The following is a 16,657-nucleotide window of genomic DNA, read 5'->3' as shown; positions in this document are numbered from 1 at the left end:
GTCGATCCCTAACCGATACCGATAATATGTGAACTTTGAGGCCGATAGCCGATAACTTATACTGATATTCCAGCATAAGTTGTCGGCTATTCAACCGCCCCCCCACCCCCGCAGAAGCCGCTGCAGATCAATGATTTAAAGCGGGTGCTTTAAATCAATGAACTGCAGCAGCTTTTCTCCCCCTGCCTGTCCTGGGGTCCTCCCTAGTCCATCCACCGCCGCTGCCCCATTGCCTCCCCAGTCCCCGGTTTTATAATTAGCTGTTCCCGGGGGCCACGCTACTTCTGGCTCCACAGGTGTAGTGAAGAAAACTGTGTCTTGAAGCATTCTGTGACCGGCGGCGTCCTGAGCTGCGCAGCTGCGCAGCACACAGCAATAGCGCAGGACGCCGCAGGAGCCAGAAGTAGCGTGGACCCCCGGAACAGGTAATTATAAAACCGGGGAGGCAATGGTGCAGCAGCGGCAGCGGTCTTGGGGCGTGGCGGTCTCAACGCGGGGCGCGGCGGTCTCAGTGGAGGGGCGGGGCATTATCGGCATGGTAATTGCCGATACCGATAATGTAAAAAATCGTGAATATCGGCCAAACCGATCATCGGTCGATCCCTAATTGCTACTTCTGCACTCCCTAAAGTTACACCACAGCCTGGTGTGCATAGATGTGCACATGTGTGTGTGTATGTACATACATCTGTCGTTGCGATCCTGAACCCCCTCGACAGGTTCATGAATATACCCAATAAAGGGCCGTGGGATAATGCGAATTACTATAATAATGGCAGCAGCTTTTTCTTTCACCAGCAAACTCCAGTAAGACCAGTCCGGTCTGACAAGGGTCTAGAGAAGAAGAACTGGGAACTCAGAAAACGAATATATTAACTCTGTGAAGGTTTTTCAAGGCTTTTTATATTTAGAGCAGAATAAAGCCGGTTCCTTCCTACTCTGAATTCATTTTGTAGGCCTAGGCCCATGAGAGAGGTGAGTCTTCTGTAGTACAGGTATAATGTGCACAGCAGGGAGCCATCTGAATGAGGTCACCTTGCTGTGGAGGATAGGCTCACACCGTTTGATCAATGAACCTCACATTTAAAGTCTGGTAAATATAGCAGTAATGTCATGAAAAAGAATTGAAAAATTCAGCGTCGGCAAATATCTAGGGTAATGCTGCATCTTTGTGTTTTGCTGCTTTTGCATTGCAGTCACAGCACATTTGCACCTGCTGTCTGACCGCATTTTATACAGCACTATACGTGGCTCATGAATAACTTCTAGAGAAGTACAACTATCCAGGGATGGAACAAGCTCTCTTGGTACCTAACTAGGCTATAATGAGAAAGCTGGGCAAGCACCACTGTGGGAAACTATTGGTGAAACATGTAAAATAAATATACGAGAAAATAAATAAAAAGTTTTTTTGGGGTGCACATCCAAACTAAACAAATTGTGTCAAAAAAGAGAAAAAGCGAACGGCACTCACCCGTTAAAACCTTCAAATCTTTATTATAGCTTAGATTAAAACAGTGTTTCCCAACCAGGGTGCCTTCAGCTGTTGCAAAACTACAACTCCCAGAATGCCTGGACAGCCTTCGGCTGTCCAGGCATGCTGGGAGTTGTAGTTTTGCAACAGCTGGAGGCACCCTGGTTGGGAAACACTGAATTAAAACTATGAGGCTCTCCTTGTTGATCAGTCAGATCCATGCTGACCATGGACTCTCTGCCAATCAACATGTTTTTAATCTAAGCTACAATAAAGATTTGGACGATTTAATGGGTGAGTGCCGGTCGCTTTTTCTCTTTTTTGGTACCTAAGCTGGGGGTTTGATTCAGAGTCCCACCACCCTTCCTCCATGATAGCTGGCAGTCGGACAGTCATAACTGGCATCAGCCAAAGGCCCCAATGGAGAAAGATGGGCCGGCTACTGCTCCGTACCCAGAGGTACTTTGGTATAAGAAAATAGTATTTAACCCCTTAAGGACAAGTCCTTAAAATCCGTAACTCTTTTATATTTCCATCTACAGACCCATATAAGGGCTTGTTTTTTGCGTGACCAATTGTACTTTGTAATGAAACCTCTCATTTTACCATAAAATTTATGGCGAACCCAAAAATGTTTTTAGTTTTTAAGGAAAACCACAATTTAGCAAATTTTGGAGGGTTTCGTTTTCACACTGTAAACTGTACAGTAGAAATGACATGTGTTCTTTATTTTGTGGGTCAATACGATTAAAATAATACCCATGCCTAGATACTTCTATATTTTTGTACTGCAAAAAAAAAAAAAATCTAAAACTTTTTGTACAAAATCAGTAATCTAAAATTGCCCTATTTTGACCACCTCTAACTTTTTCATTTTTCTGTATATAGGGCGGTATGAGGGCTAATTTTTTGCGCCGCCATTACAGATGATCGGATCGCCGCGGCAGCACTGTGGGCGAACCAATCATCTATTTTAACGTGCGCATTACCGCAGATGCGGTGATCTGTACTGATCACGGCATCTGAGGGGTTAATGGCGGACATCCGCGCGATCGCGGATGTCAGCCATTACCGGCTATCAGCCGTGTATGACACGAGCACCGCTCCAATGCTCGCGGTCATACACAGGACGTAAATGTACGTCCTGGTGCGCGAAGTACCGCCAAGCCAGGACGTACATTTACGTCCGTGGTCGTTAAGGGGTTAAAATAAACCTCAAGATATATAACTTGCTTATATAAGAGTATTACAAATTGTACTGTCTTCAGCATGCTTTTAAGGGATTCCCCTGACAGGAAGTTGTATAGTCCTTTCATTTTCAATGTTGTATTGTCTCAGCAGCTCTCTGGCTCCTCCCTCTCTCCTGAGATAAGGCATTACCCTCTGCGATCTCAGTAGGCATGGTTTGATCTGGTCTCTGAGCTCTAGCCCTGCCCCTGAATGATGTCATCACTTCTGACCATCCCCTATAGCTACATTTTTATCTCCATGACATATATATATATATATATATATATATATATATATATATGGGATATTTATCAAAACCTGTGTAGAGGAAGAGGAAGAGTGGTGCAGTTGCCTATGGCAACCAATAAGATAGCTTCTTTCATTTTTCAGAGACCATTTTTAAAAATGAAAGAAGCAATCATATTGGTTGCTATGGGCTGCTGCGCCACTCTTCCTTTACACAGGTTTTGATAAATCTCCCCCATATATCTTTATAGGTATATTTAGGACATTTCTTTTTACCGTGTTGACTTGTGCTGAACAATGCGAAAGGCAGAGGAGCAGACAGGGAGTGAAACAGTGAGATATGCAGTTTATGGGTTTTTGATGTGTATTTTTGTGTGTAATACTAAAACATGTAAAAAACGTGTAGTTTATGGGGACAGGGAGAGCAGATGCAGATGTTACATGGTAATATACCTTTTCTCTGCTGCAACCTGCTTCTGTGGGTACTGCGGTGCCCCACGGGGTGTGATGTGAGGTGTAAGGAGGCAGATATTATGGCCCCGGGGGTAGATGGTATTAACCCCTTCTTGTTGTGATGCCAGGGCGTGGTTTTCCTATATAACCACCCGAAGGTAGTACCGCAAATCGAAGGTTAGGCAGGCGCAATAAAGAGTCTAAGGCCCAGTTAAGGGTAATGGTAGCTTTACTGAGGTAAGACAGATGGTACAGTCTATGCAGTTCAACCAATATCCCAGAGAGGTGGCCAGTGACACAAGGAGACCTCGCAGGCTTGCTGGGACTTGAAGTGACTTGACAGACTATAATGTAGGCCCCGGTGACTATAGATGACTTGACTTGAGATGGTGACAGACAATTGAGATGACTTGACTTACTTAGGACCGACTGGTGGCTGCAGTAATTTAGACTTGAGGCCTCCAATGGCCGGACACAGGAACCGGAACACTTGACTGCACTGGACCTCAGCAGGAACTCAAGAGAGCATGGAAAAAAAGACAGATTACAGCCCCTCCCCATATTATATAGGGGGATGTGCAAGGAGCCCATAGGTCACTTGGGAGGTCACCTAGTCACTCCGGTTCTCTGGGTAACAATACAATCATGTGGTATGGAATTAAAGGTATATTACACTTATAATACATAACTACATATAACCTGTAAATACTATAGGGTTTGCTGCAGGAGAGGACACGCAGGGACTCTGCCTGACAGGGCAGAAGTACAGTACGGCAACATCCCATACTGGGACATTACAGTACAAACTATATAGTATTTCAATGTATATCCCATCTATTTCTTGGGGTATCTTGTCAGCGTCCCCCATTATGTACCAATCTACACGTCTTTTTTGTGTTTCCTGTCTGCTGGTCAAGGTCAGGCTCTTATGTCCTTTACTATGAGAGATTTAGTGCCTATTTCTTTATGTTGACTGTCTATTAGAATAAAACCCTCTGGAGAATCCCTGAGTATACACATAATATGTCTTATTATGAAGAACCACATGAGAACCAGTAGTTTGTTCTGTTTTTTAGTTTTTATTGTTATCACAATAACCTTGTAATTTTTATTCTCCAGTACTTGGTATTATGTATATCTCTCTTTGTCATGCTATATAGTACTTCTGCTCTTTGTCTTTCTGTTATTATTGTACAAAATTTTATTTTTATTTGATTTGATCCAATGGGGACAGGGACTGATTTTTATGATGTTTCTATGATTTGAGTGAGGAGAAGCTCTGTACAGTGTTTTAGAATATGTTGGAGCTTTATACATAAAAGGTTATCATTATTAAAGGGGTACTCCTGTGGAAAACTTTATTTTTTTTAAATCAACTGGTTCCAGAATGTTAAACAGATTTGTAAATTACTTCTATTGAAAAATCTTAATCCTTCCAGTACTTATTAGCTGCTGAATACTACAGAGGAAATTCTTTTTTTTTTTTTTTTGGAACAAAGAGCTCTCTGCTGACATTATGACCACAGTGCTCTCTGCTGCCATCTCTGTCCATTTTAAGAACTGTCCAGAGTAGGAGAAAATCCCTATAGCAAACATATGCTGCTCTGGACAGAGATGCCAGCAGAGAGCACTGTGGTCACGATGTCAGCAGAGAGCTCTGTGTTCCAAAAAGAAAACCATTTCCTCTGTAGTGCACAGACCCTAAAAAGTACTGGAGAGATTAAGATTCAAAGTTTAGGCAAGTGTTGGTATGGTGACGCCACTGTGGCGCTTGCCTGAACGTGTGCACCTCCACCCTTACCCCTCCAATTGAAGTCTATCGATGAAGGGAATGGACGAGCCGCCATCATGCATCATGATGCAGGCACACTAGCTCCCGGCCCTGGTAAGGAAGAGAAGACAGGGCTCTGCGCAATGTGCCCATCGCTGCAAGTTAACAGAAATGGAGATATGGGTGGGGGCCCTGCAACAGAAAAAAGTTGTCCCTAAAGAAAAAGGTGCCGTAAAACGTAACTTTTACTAGGAAATTCTTAATAAAAATGTAAGCAGAGAGCCCTGTGGTCATGATGTCAGCAGAGAGCTCTGTAGTATACAGACCCTAAAAAGTACTGGAAAGATTAAGATTTTTTTTAATAGAAGTAATTTACAAATCTGTTTAACTTTCTGGCTCCAGTTGATTTAAAAAAAAAAAAAAAAGTTTTCCACGGGAGTACTCCTTTAACCCCTTAACGACACAGGACGTATATTTATGTCCTGCGCCCGCTCCCGCGATATGAAGCGGGATCGCGCCGCGATCCCGCATCATATCGCGTCGGTCCCGGCGCTCATCAACGGCCGGGACCCGCGGCTAATACCACACATCGCCGATCGGGGCGATGTGCGGTATTAACCCTTTAGAAGCGGCGGTCAAAGCTGACCGCCGCTTCTAAAGTGAAAGTGACCCGGCTGCTCAGTCGGGCTGTTCGGGACCGCCGCGGTGAAATCGCGGCGTCCCGAACAGCTGGCAGGACACCGGGAGGGCCCTTACCTGCCTCCTCGGTGTCCGATCGGCGAATGACTGCTCCGTGCCTGAGATCCAGGCAGGAGCAGTCAAGCGCCGATAACACTGATCACAGGCGTGTTAATACACGCCAGTGATCAGCATAGGAGATCAGTGTGTGCAGTGTTATAGGTCCCTATGGGACCTATAATACTGCAAAAAAAAAGTTTAAAAAAAGTGTTAATAAAGGTCAGTTAACCCCTTCCCTAATAAAAGTTTGAATCACCCCCCTTTTCCCATAAAAAAAATAAAACAGTGTAAATAAAAATAAACATATGTGGTATCGCCGCGTGCGTAAATGTCCGAACTATAAAAATATATCATTAATTAAACCGCACGGTCAATGGCGTACGTGCAAAAAAATTCCAAAGTCAAAAAAAGCGCATTTTTGGTCACTTTTTATACCATTAAAAAATGAATAAAAAGTGATCAAAAAGTCCAATAAAAATAAAAATCATACCGATAAAAACTTCAGATCACGGCGCAAAAAATCAGTCCTCATACCGCCCTGTACGTGGAAAAATAAAAAGTTATAGGGGTCAGAAGATGACATTTTTAAACGTATACATGCATGTAGTTATGATTTTTTCCAGAAGTGCGACAAAATCAAACCTATATAAGTAGGGTATCATTTTAACCGTATGGACCTACAGAATAACGATAAGGTGTAATTTTTACCGAAAGATGCACTGCGTAGAAACAGATGCCCCCAAAAGTTACAAAATGGCGTTTTTTTTTTTTCGATTTTGTCGCACAATGATTTTTTTTCCGTTTCGCCGTGCATTTTTGGGTAAAATGACTAATGTCACTGCAAAGTAGAATTGTCGATGCAAAAAATAAGCCATAATATGGATTTTTAGGTGGAAAATTGAAAGGGTTATGATTTTTAAAAGGTAAGGAGAAAAAAACGAAAGTGCAAAAACTGAAAAACCCTGAGTCCTTAAGGGGTTAAGTTATGACTGGTGCTGGGTTGACGCATTGACTACTGGGCATTGACTACTGCATGTGGTTTCTTCTGTTTGCGGCAACTGCAACTTAGTAAAGTACATGGCCTGTTTTCTTCAAGCTGGGAGACGCCATGGCCGCCAAACCTGCATTGGAGGCTTCATCATTGGAACAGAAGTACAAAAAAAAAAAAAAAAATAAGCTAGTAGATTTGCTGTATGACGGACACCAACTGAGCCATAGGGACCCCATTGTCTTAAATAGGGTTCAGTGGTTTGCAGCACAATGGCCATGATTTAACTGGACATTACCGGACAGAACAATACTGCTTGCTACATTTTAGGGCACATTCCTACTACGAAATCTTCACCCAGAGATATTCAAGGCGATTTTGTCTGAAGTGGGCCCTGGAAAAACAAGCCTTGCTAAGACCGCTCGGAAATGCGCCGTCTCAATAGATGGCAATGCACTTCAAAACAGAATTCGTTGAAAGAAAGATTTAGGGTGGGTTCACACTACGTTTTCTCCCATACGGGAGCGCATCCGGCAGGGGGGGAGCTAAAACCTTGCGCTCCCGTATGTGACCGTATGCGCTCCCGTATGTCATTCATTTCAATGAGCCGGCCGGAGTGAAACGTTCGGTCGGCTCATTTTTGCGCCATATGCGCTTTTACAACCGGACCTAAAACCGTGGTTGACCACAGTTTTAGGTCCGGTTGTAAAAGCGCATACGGCGCAAAAATGAGCAGACCGGACCGAACGTTTCACTACGGCCGGCTCATTGAAATGAATGACATACGGGAGCGCATACGGTCACATACGGGAGCGCGAGGTTTTAGCTCCCCCCCTGCCGTATGCGCTCCCGTATGGGAGAAAACGTAGTGTGAACCCACCCTTATCTGGGTTCAGGAATTGCCACAGCAGAACATCCACTTCAGAAATTCTGTGGTGTGAATGGTGCAGGAGAATCCTATTAAGAACATCCAGAAGGCTGCTGCAACATATTTTCCAATTGGAATTCCAGAGCGGAATTCCACTTCGAAAATACGCAGTATAAATGGGTCTGAAGCCTTTCGATGGGAAGGGTTGCCCCTAAAGTCTGAGGACACTTCAAAAGTGACTTGCATTTGACACAACTGTTGTTAACACCTTTTCTAAGGTAAGGTTTATTACTGCCGCTTTACATAGCATTTGTAGCTGTTTATAAGAGACACGTTGCAGTAAAACGAAATACTTAGGAATCACCTTACTACAAACTGTAAAACCAAGTCAGATCTCTCATCTTCCTTGTAGTTTCATTGCTTTATCGACCAAACTGGTTACATTTAAATAACCAAAGAGTTTACTATGAGACCTTTCATTGTTGGCTGAGCAATTGTCATGGCTCTACAGAGAACAATGGCCCTGACAGGGCAACAGATGGGCAAAAAAACAGACACGCGTGCAGCTGATGAATGGAATGTATGCAGGGAAAGAAACGAGCAGCCCGGAACCTTTGTATAGAACATTCCTTCTTGTTGCTTTTAGAGGGTCAAAGTCAATCGCTGTATGTTTTGTAAGAAAATCATCGTTTTGAGTTACATTCACAACGCATTTTTATGGTTTCTTTCAGCTGAAGTGTTTTACTGTGATGGTCACATTTTTACAGCAGCAGCCATATTTTATAGTGCAATCAGTATAAAAGTGTTTCATCTCCATAAGCTCCATAATACAGACCTGTAGGGACTCGTGTGCCATCCTATAAGACTTGTTCATGTGCATGAGGCTTTGAAGGCAGGGGTGGAACTATAGGGGGTGCAGAAGGTGCTGTTGCCGCCTGAGGGGACCAATCAGGTCTCTCTTTCCTTTATGAGGAGACCAGTACATTAAAGGGGTATTCCCATCTCAGTGTCTTCCTGTAGCTGCTTCTCTGTAGTGTTCGGAATGAGGGGTGGGCACCAGCACCTGATTCACAGTTAAGGCAAGTGTTGGTATGATGACGTCCCCCTGGCGCTTGCCTGAACGTGTGCACCTCCACCCTTACCCCTCCAATTGAAGTCTATCGATGAAGGGAATGGACGAGCTGTGATCGTGCATCATGACGCAGGCACACTAGATCCCGGCCCTGGCCAGGAAGAGAAGACAGGGCTCTGTGCAAGTGTGGTCGTCGCTGCAAGTTAACAGGGGGCCCTGCAACAGAAAAAAGATGTCCCTAAAGAAAAAGGTGCCGTAAAACGTAACTTTTACTAGGTAATTCTTAATAAAAATCCACAAAAAAAATAGTGAATCTACTCATGCAACAATCACCAAAGAACAACAAAAACCTGTTAGGGTTTAATACATCCATCTTGGAAAATGTAAGTACCGTATTTTTCTCCGTATAAGACGCACTTTTTCTTCCCCAAAACTGGGGGGAAAAAGTCGGTGCGTCTTATACGGCGAATACACCCCTATCGCGGCGGTCCCTGCAGCCATCAACGATCGCGGTGATGCCCTGTATTAACCCTTCAGACGCGGCGATTAAAGCTGACCGCCGCGTCTGGAGGGAGAGTGACACTAACCCGGCTGTGCAGTCGGGCTGTTCGGGACCGCAGCGATTTCACCGCGGCGGTCCCGAACAGCCCGACTGGATAGCCAGGTTAGTGCTTACAGCACACCGGGAGGGACCTTACCTGCCTCCTCGGTGTCTTCTCCGTTCAGGGATCCCCTGTATGGCCGGCGCTCTCCTTCCTCGTCGTCGCGTACGTGCCTCGGCGTGCGTAACGACGTGATGGCAGCGACGGAGAGCAAGGATACCCTGCTGGCAGCAGAAACGTTCCAAGGCGACGTGGACATGGCGATAGCAATGGATCCAGGGCAGCAGTGACGGGTCCGGAGCGGCGGGGACACGCGAGTATTACCTCCTATGCAGTGGTCTTCAATCTGCGGACCTCCAGATGTTGCAAAACTACAACTCCCAGCATGCCCGGACAGCCAACGGCTGTCCGGGCATGGTGGGAGTTGTAGTTTTGCAACATCTGGAGGTCCGCAGGTTGAAGACCACTATTGGGTTCAAAATCTTTATTTTTTTAGATTTTGCACCAATAAATTGGGTGCGTCTTATACGCCAGTGCGTCCTATAGGATGAAAAATACGGTAATCTTACAGGAGTTCTCCCATAATAGGGGAACTACACATTAATCCCTAGCATACACACCTGGTTAATAGCCCCACAGGTATGTAAAAAACACAGCGTATTTACAATATTTTAGGCCCTGTAACAGATTTTGCATTTGGGCCCACATCTGCAGGTTACGCCTCTGCTTCAAGGTATTGTTCTTATTGAACAATCCTTACTTGTTCCCAAAATGTCCCACAGCGAGCAGCAATAATTTGTTAGGGGAAACCCAGCAGTAAGTGTTCAGTTTCCCTAAATGAGCATGGACTTGTTTATGAAAAGATCCACAGTAGGCTTAATAAAAAAAAAAAAAATATATTTAAGTTAAAGGGATAATGCATAATAAACAAAAAGAAGCTTCTACTTACCTCCCTCGCAGCCTCTGGTATTGGCACCGGATCTCCACTGCAGCCGCAATGTCACATGTCACATGGCCACTCAGCCAATCACTGATGTCACTGGGGTTGGACAACGCTGCTGTGATTGGCTGATCAGTGATGTAGTGTGGCGTCTGCACCTCCAAGAAGGGTCCTAGTGGGTGGATTACTAGTGATCACACAATTATGCTGCTGCGGATAGGTGTTAAATGCTATTAGTGGATTAACCCCTTAACGACGCAGGACGTATATTTACGTCCTGCGCCGGCTCCCGCGATATGAAGCGGGATCACGCAGCGATCCTGCATCATATCGCTTCGGTCCCGGCGCTCATCAACGGCCGGGACCTGCGGCTAATACCACACATCGCCGATCGCGGCGATGTGCGGTATTAACCCTTTAGAAGCGGCGGTCAAAGCTGACTGCCGCTTCTAAAGTGAAACTGAAAGTGACCCGGCTGCTCAGTCGGGCTGTTCGGGACCGCCGTGGTGAAATCGCGGAGTCCCGAACAGCTGATCGGACACCGGGAGGGCCCTTACCAGCCTCCTCATGAGAGTACCCCTTTAACGATGCAGGACGTATATTTACGTCCTGCGCCGGCTCCCGTGATATGAAGCGGGATCGCGCCGCTCATCAACGGCCGGGACCCGCGGCTAATACCACACATCGCCGATCGCCGCGATGTGCGGTATTAACCCTTTAGAAGCGGCGGTCAAAGCTGACCGCCGCTTCTGCAATGAAAGTGACCCGGCTGCTCAGTCAGGCTGTTCGGGACCGCCGCGGTGAAATCGCGGCGTCCCGAACAGCTTACAGGACACCAGGAGGGCCCTTACCTGCCTCCTCGGTGTCCAATCGACGAATGACTGCTCCGTGCCTGAGATCCAGGCAGGAGCAGTCAAGCGCCGATAATGCTGATCACAGGCGTGTTAATACACGCCAGTGATCAGCATAGGAGATCAGTGTGTGCAGTGTTATAGGTCCCTATGGGACCTATAACACTGCAAAAAAAATGTAAAAAAAAAAAAGTGTTAATAAAGGTCATTTAACCCCTTCCCTAATAAAAGTTTGAATCCCCCCCCCCTTTTCCAATAAAAAAAAATAAAACAGTGTAAAAAAAATAAAAATAAACATATGTGGTATCGCTGCTTGCGTAAATGTCCGAACTATAAAAATATATCATTAATTAAACCACACGGTCAATGGCGTACGCGCAAAAAAATTCCAAAGTCCAAAAAAGCGTATTTTGGTCACTTTTTATACCATTAAAAAAATGAATAAAAAGTGATCAAAAAGTCCGATCAAAACAAAAATCATACCGATAAAAACTTCAGATCACGGTGCAAAAAATGAGTCCTCATACCGCGCTGTACGTGGAAAAATAAAAAAGTTATAGGGGTCAGAAGATGACATTTTTAAACGTATAAATTTTCCTGCATGTAGTTATGATTTTTTCCAGAAGTGCGACAAAACCAAACCTATATAAGTAGGGGATCATTTTAACCATATGGACCTACAGAATAATGATAAGGTGTAATTTTTACCGAAATATGCACTGCGTAGAAACGGAAGCCCCCAAAAGTTTCAAAATGGCGTTTTTTTCTCGATTTTGTCTCCCCAATCTCCTGAACAAGCCCCAGTCTCTCATAGGAGCTCCATTTGTTTCTATGAGAGCATCAGAAATGCTCAAGCAAAGTACTCAGGTCTCTTCGGCGCTCTCACCGAGAATAAATGGAGCGCGTGCTCCTTTGACACACCCGGGGCCCATTCAGGAGATCATGGGGGGTCCCAGGGGTCAGACAACCCCCCAACTGCCATCAGACACGTATCCCCTATCCTGTGAATAAGTTACTTTTTGCTGAACAACCCCTTTAATTCTGCGTGAATTCTGTGTTAAATGAAGCACATTGCTAGCATGCCGATACTGTACTTTATGGGGGAGTCATGTGATAACACTATAATTTAGGGGGTCACTCCGATAGCACGATGGAGGCACGCTTTCTTTGCACTTTCATCTCCCAGTTACAACTGCATCCTCTGTTCTGCTCAGTACTGTACTACATAGTTACATTGGGAAAGACAGGAGATACGCTGACTAATAGAGGTTCCATAAAATGCTCTGTGTTTTCATCAGCTGTTCCGTACACTATTGTAGGCAGCAGCAAAAGTAGCATCTGTCGCAGAAAGCCACGGGCCCATTTGTTTCCAGTATTTTGTGTGCTCTCAGCAGCAGAATGTGTAATCACTGTTATAGCAGTCTTCCATTATCGCTACGATATGTCATCGCTTTTCGATTTGTGGGGATTCGAAGGATCCTGAGAATTTTTCTTATTATTCATACTAAGAGCCGATATGTTGTCACTTTTGGTGATATGAAAACCCATTTAGGATGCATTCACACACACCGGATCTCCTGCGGATTTGAAGTTCCAGATTCGCAACCAGTGCTGTGGAGTCGGACAAAATTTTGGGTACCTGGAGTCGGAGTCGGCAAACAATGCACCGACTCCTACTAAATTTAGATTGGAAAAAAAAAAAGCAAGTATAAATGTCCCAATTCACAAAAAGTTATAATTAATGACTTCTCTACTGTAAGAATAAAGACCAATGCATACAGTGCCTCATGTAACCGCAAAACGAACACGTTAAGTGACCGTGAAGAAGCTTTTCATGTGCTTCACTATATGGCACGCAACGCACAATTAGGAGCGGCAATACTTATACTTTCCATAGTGTTGTGTTCTGCTGTTACAGGGAACCCATGGGTAACCTAGCCTCTCACTGATAAGGGGTTAAGGAAATATGTTTTTGCAGGACTAGAGACACTTGTATAAGTGAAGGGAATAGAGGGTCAATAGTTCAAGACTGAAGCTGTAAACCATAGGAAAAACTTCTGCCATTCAGCTAAGGCTATAAAAACTTGTAAACTCCGATTGTTAGCTTAAACATTAAACATGAGTATTGGATTCTACTAGGGAAATCCTGTTTTATAATAAATGCCCCTTCCTGGATCCTTCCACTGCCCTATCTTCAGCAGCAGATCAGCACACAAAAAGGAGAAGGCAGCAGCTTCTGCCCAACTACCTCTCTCTGCTAGAAGAGCTTAGAAGAACTTGGTGGAACAGCTTCTTGGATTCAATTGTAAGTGTTTATAAATACATTCGCATATTAATACAGAGGAGTCGGAAGTACAAAAAACTGCAGAGTCAGAACATTTATCTACCGACTCATCAGCAACTGCAGATTTTACAAGGCAACTGTAATCCGCAACTGTAGATTTTACAACTGCGGATCCGCGATAGCGGATCCGCAGTTGTAAAATCTACAGTTGCGGATTTACAAGGCAATCTCATACATAAGAATTGCCAGTGTGTGTATACAATGTAAAGAATACCTATGGTCTCTCTTGTCTCTACATGAATTCTTTATGAAGTAACAATTCTGGATCAATGTTTCTTATAGCTTTATATTGTATTGCTCCTTTGTTATTCTTAGGCTAGGTTCACATCACAATTTAACCATCCGATTATCGGACCGTAAAATCGGACGAAATCGGATTGCAAAAAATCGTATGCAATCGTATGTAAAAATTTCTTTCCTATCCGATTTTAAAATCGTATCCAGAAATCGTACAGATGAAAATTCCATCCGATTTTCAATATAAATCGGATCTTGTTTTTAAAATGAATATGTATGCCAATGGCAATAAAGTTTTATATATATTTGAAGTGTATGTGTTTTGAAGTCTACTGCGCATGCGTACAAAAAAATGGTGTGCGATTAATCTGATAGAATCGCACAGTCACACGATTCCATGCGATTTACATAGACATCAATAATAACTAAAAAAAAATCGGACACGATTTCGATCCGATTTTGAATCTGGATGAAAAATCGTGGTCAACCACAATTTTACCTCCGATCTTATATCGTGCAAAATCGGATGCGGATCAAAACTGATGCATTTGTTGTCTATCATTAATGAATGGAAGTCAATGCACACGACTTGTACGATTTTGCAGATTTGTACGATTTCAAAGTTAAAAATCGTGAGAAGAAGGATGGTAAAATCATGATGTGAATGCCCCTTTTCTTGAAAGGTTTGACTAAGTAGCCCACTGGGTGTTACCAGGTAGGGGGGTGTCAATGCACTGGTACTATCCAATCAGAGCTGACAGTGTGACACAGTCAGCTTGTAACTCCCATTTGGCTATTTAGTTGTACCTTTCTAATAAAGGGATTATCCACCATAAAGTGACTTTATTACTTACCTGCCAGAAAAGTAATGGACATGCTTAGGAAGGATCCCTGCTTGTCTTGGGCCTAAATGGCTATGTTGTGAGTCCACCATAACACTGCTGCTTTCTTTTAATGAACTGGCCATTTCCTGTTGGAGTTCCCTTCCTCCAACTACAAGTCACAGGATCCCTTGTTTAAAAAAAAAGAAAAAAAAACACAAAGCACTCCTATGTACAGAACCGATATTATTCGAATGAATTAGTAATGGTGCTGTGTACGCTAACCTTGTATGGTTGTGCAAGACAAGGCACAACACTCATGTCAGCAGGTGACCACGCAGCAGATTTCCCACGCTAGCTTGGCGTGCAGACAGTAGAAGATTTCACACAATGGATTTCGGATCTAATGCGTCCGCGATGCCAGTACAGTAGTATTCCAATATGACTTGTCATTTCAAAGTAATTTTGGAATACTACTCCACTGGCAGCGCAGACGCATTAGTTCCGAAATCCATTGTGTGAAATCTTCTACTAGGATCCCTTGTTTGTAAGTGTGAGGTCACTTTTCTCCCTCCCACACATCAGTCACCCCTCCCATTGCAGCACAGTTAGGCTCCCTTTCATGCATGCTGTGCTTAAGACTACAATTCCCTGCAGCTCTGTGGAAAATGATCTCCCTCCCACCCATTGAAGCACTGACAGGCTCCCTTTCAACACCTGACAAGTGATGTAATGTCTTAGGCCGTACCGCAACCTGGGAAAAGCCTGAGACGTAATTTTGTATGCTGCTAAAATGAAACTCTGGGGGGAGAAATAACATGAGAATTGAGAGACCAGTCATCAAACATAGGTACAGATACTATATTACGAACTACACTAATTTTATAGCCCCTGTAGCATAGTCACATAAAAAAAAAAAAAATATCCCTTTAAGAATAAAACAGGAACGGTACAACAAAGAGCTATAAGAAGAGATGATCCACAATTGTTATTTCATGGGGAATACAAGAATTTACTAAAATGTAAAACAAAAAGGTAAGGAGATGGTATGGGTTTACTTCAAAAGGCATGTTCCTTATAGGTTACAAAAAAAAAGATTGTCACATTATATCATTTTTAGCATTTTAATAGAGCAGGTAACCTTTACCAATACTGCAATAGTATACATACATATATATATATATATATATATATATATATATATATATATATATAAATACATTCTACAGTGGTGGCCACTAGGGGTCCCCCTTCTGGTCAATACACCATCCACCTCCTATTGCTAATGATGTTCTGTCTCTAGCAACCTATTGCCAAGACAGACTACAGGAGGTGCAGTCGCTTCTCTGTTGCTGTGTGAAAAACAGTATCAAAAGCAGCTGAAAACAAGGTCCAAATGAAAAAAACGAAGGCAGAAAACAAAAATGTTACTTTTTTTTAACTGTTCAATAAATATCTCCAATGTGTGACAGAAACGTAATGTGAACGTGGACCTAACGTGCTTTTTCTTTCTGTTTTACGGAATGTTCACATATGCATATTTACCTGCAGAAACATACCCTTGCGCATGCACGAACATACCCTTAGGAAGAAAAACAAAACAATGGACGTCTGTGGGAGAAAAACGCCGACCCTAAAATATGCTGAAAATGAAGCAAAACCGTGGCGGAAATCAAAGTTTTGTTTATAAAGCGTTTATTGTACCTATTGACTTACACACAACATTTGGCTGCAGTATTTTATTTTATTTATTTTTTTGCAAAAAATACAGAATTTTTTAGGGTTTATTCTGTCGCACTACATCAGTGTTCCCCAACCAGTGTGCCTGCAGCTGTGGCAAAACTACTTTTGCAACAGTTGGAGGTACATTGGTTGGGGAACTATGGTGTGTGTGTATATATATATATATATATATATATATATATATATATATATAGTTATAGCAACGTTTGTGTAAATACCAGTGTTTCCCAACCAGGGTGCCTCCAGCTGTTGCAAAACTACAACTCCCAGCATAAATCC

The sequence above is a fragment of the Hyla sarda genome, chromosome 5 (genome assembly GCF_029499605.1).
Source record: "Hyla sarda isolate aHylSar1 chromosome 5, aHylSar1.hap1, whole genome shotgun sequence".
Lineage (NCBI taxonomy): Eukaryota > Metazoa > Chordata > Amphibia > Anura > Hylidae > Hyla > Hyla sarda.
Note: the sequence above shows the minus strand (reverse complement) of the source record.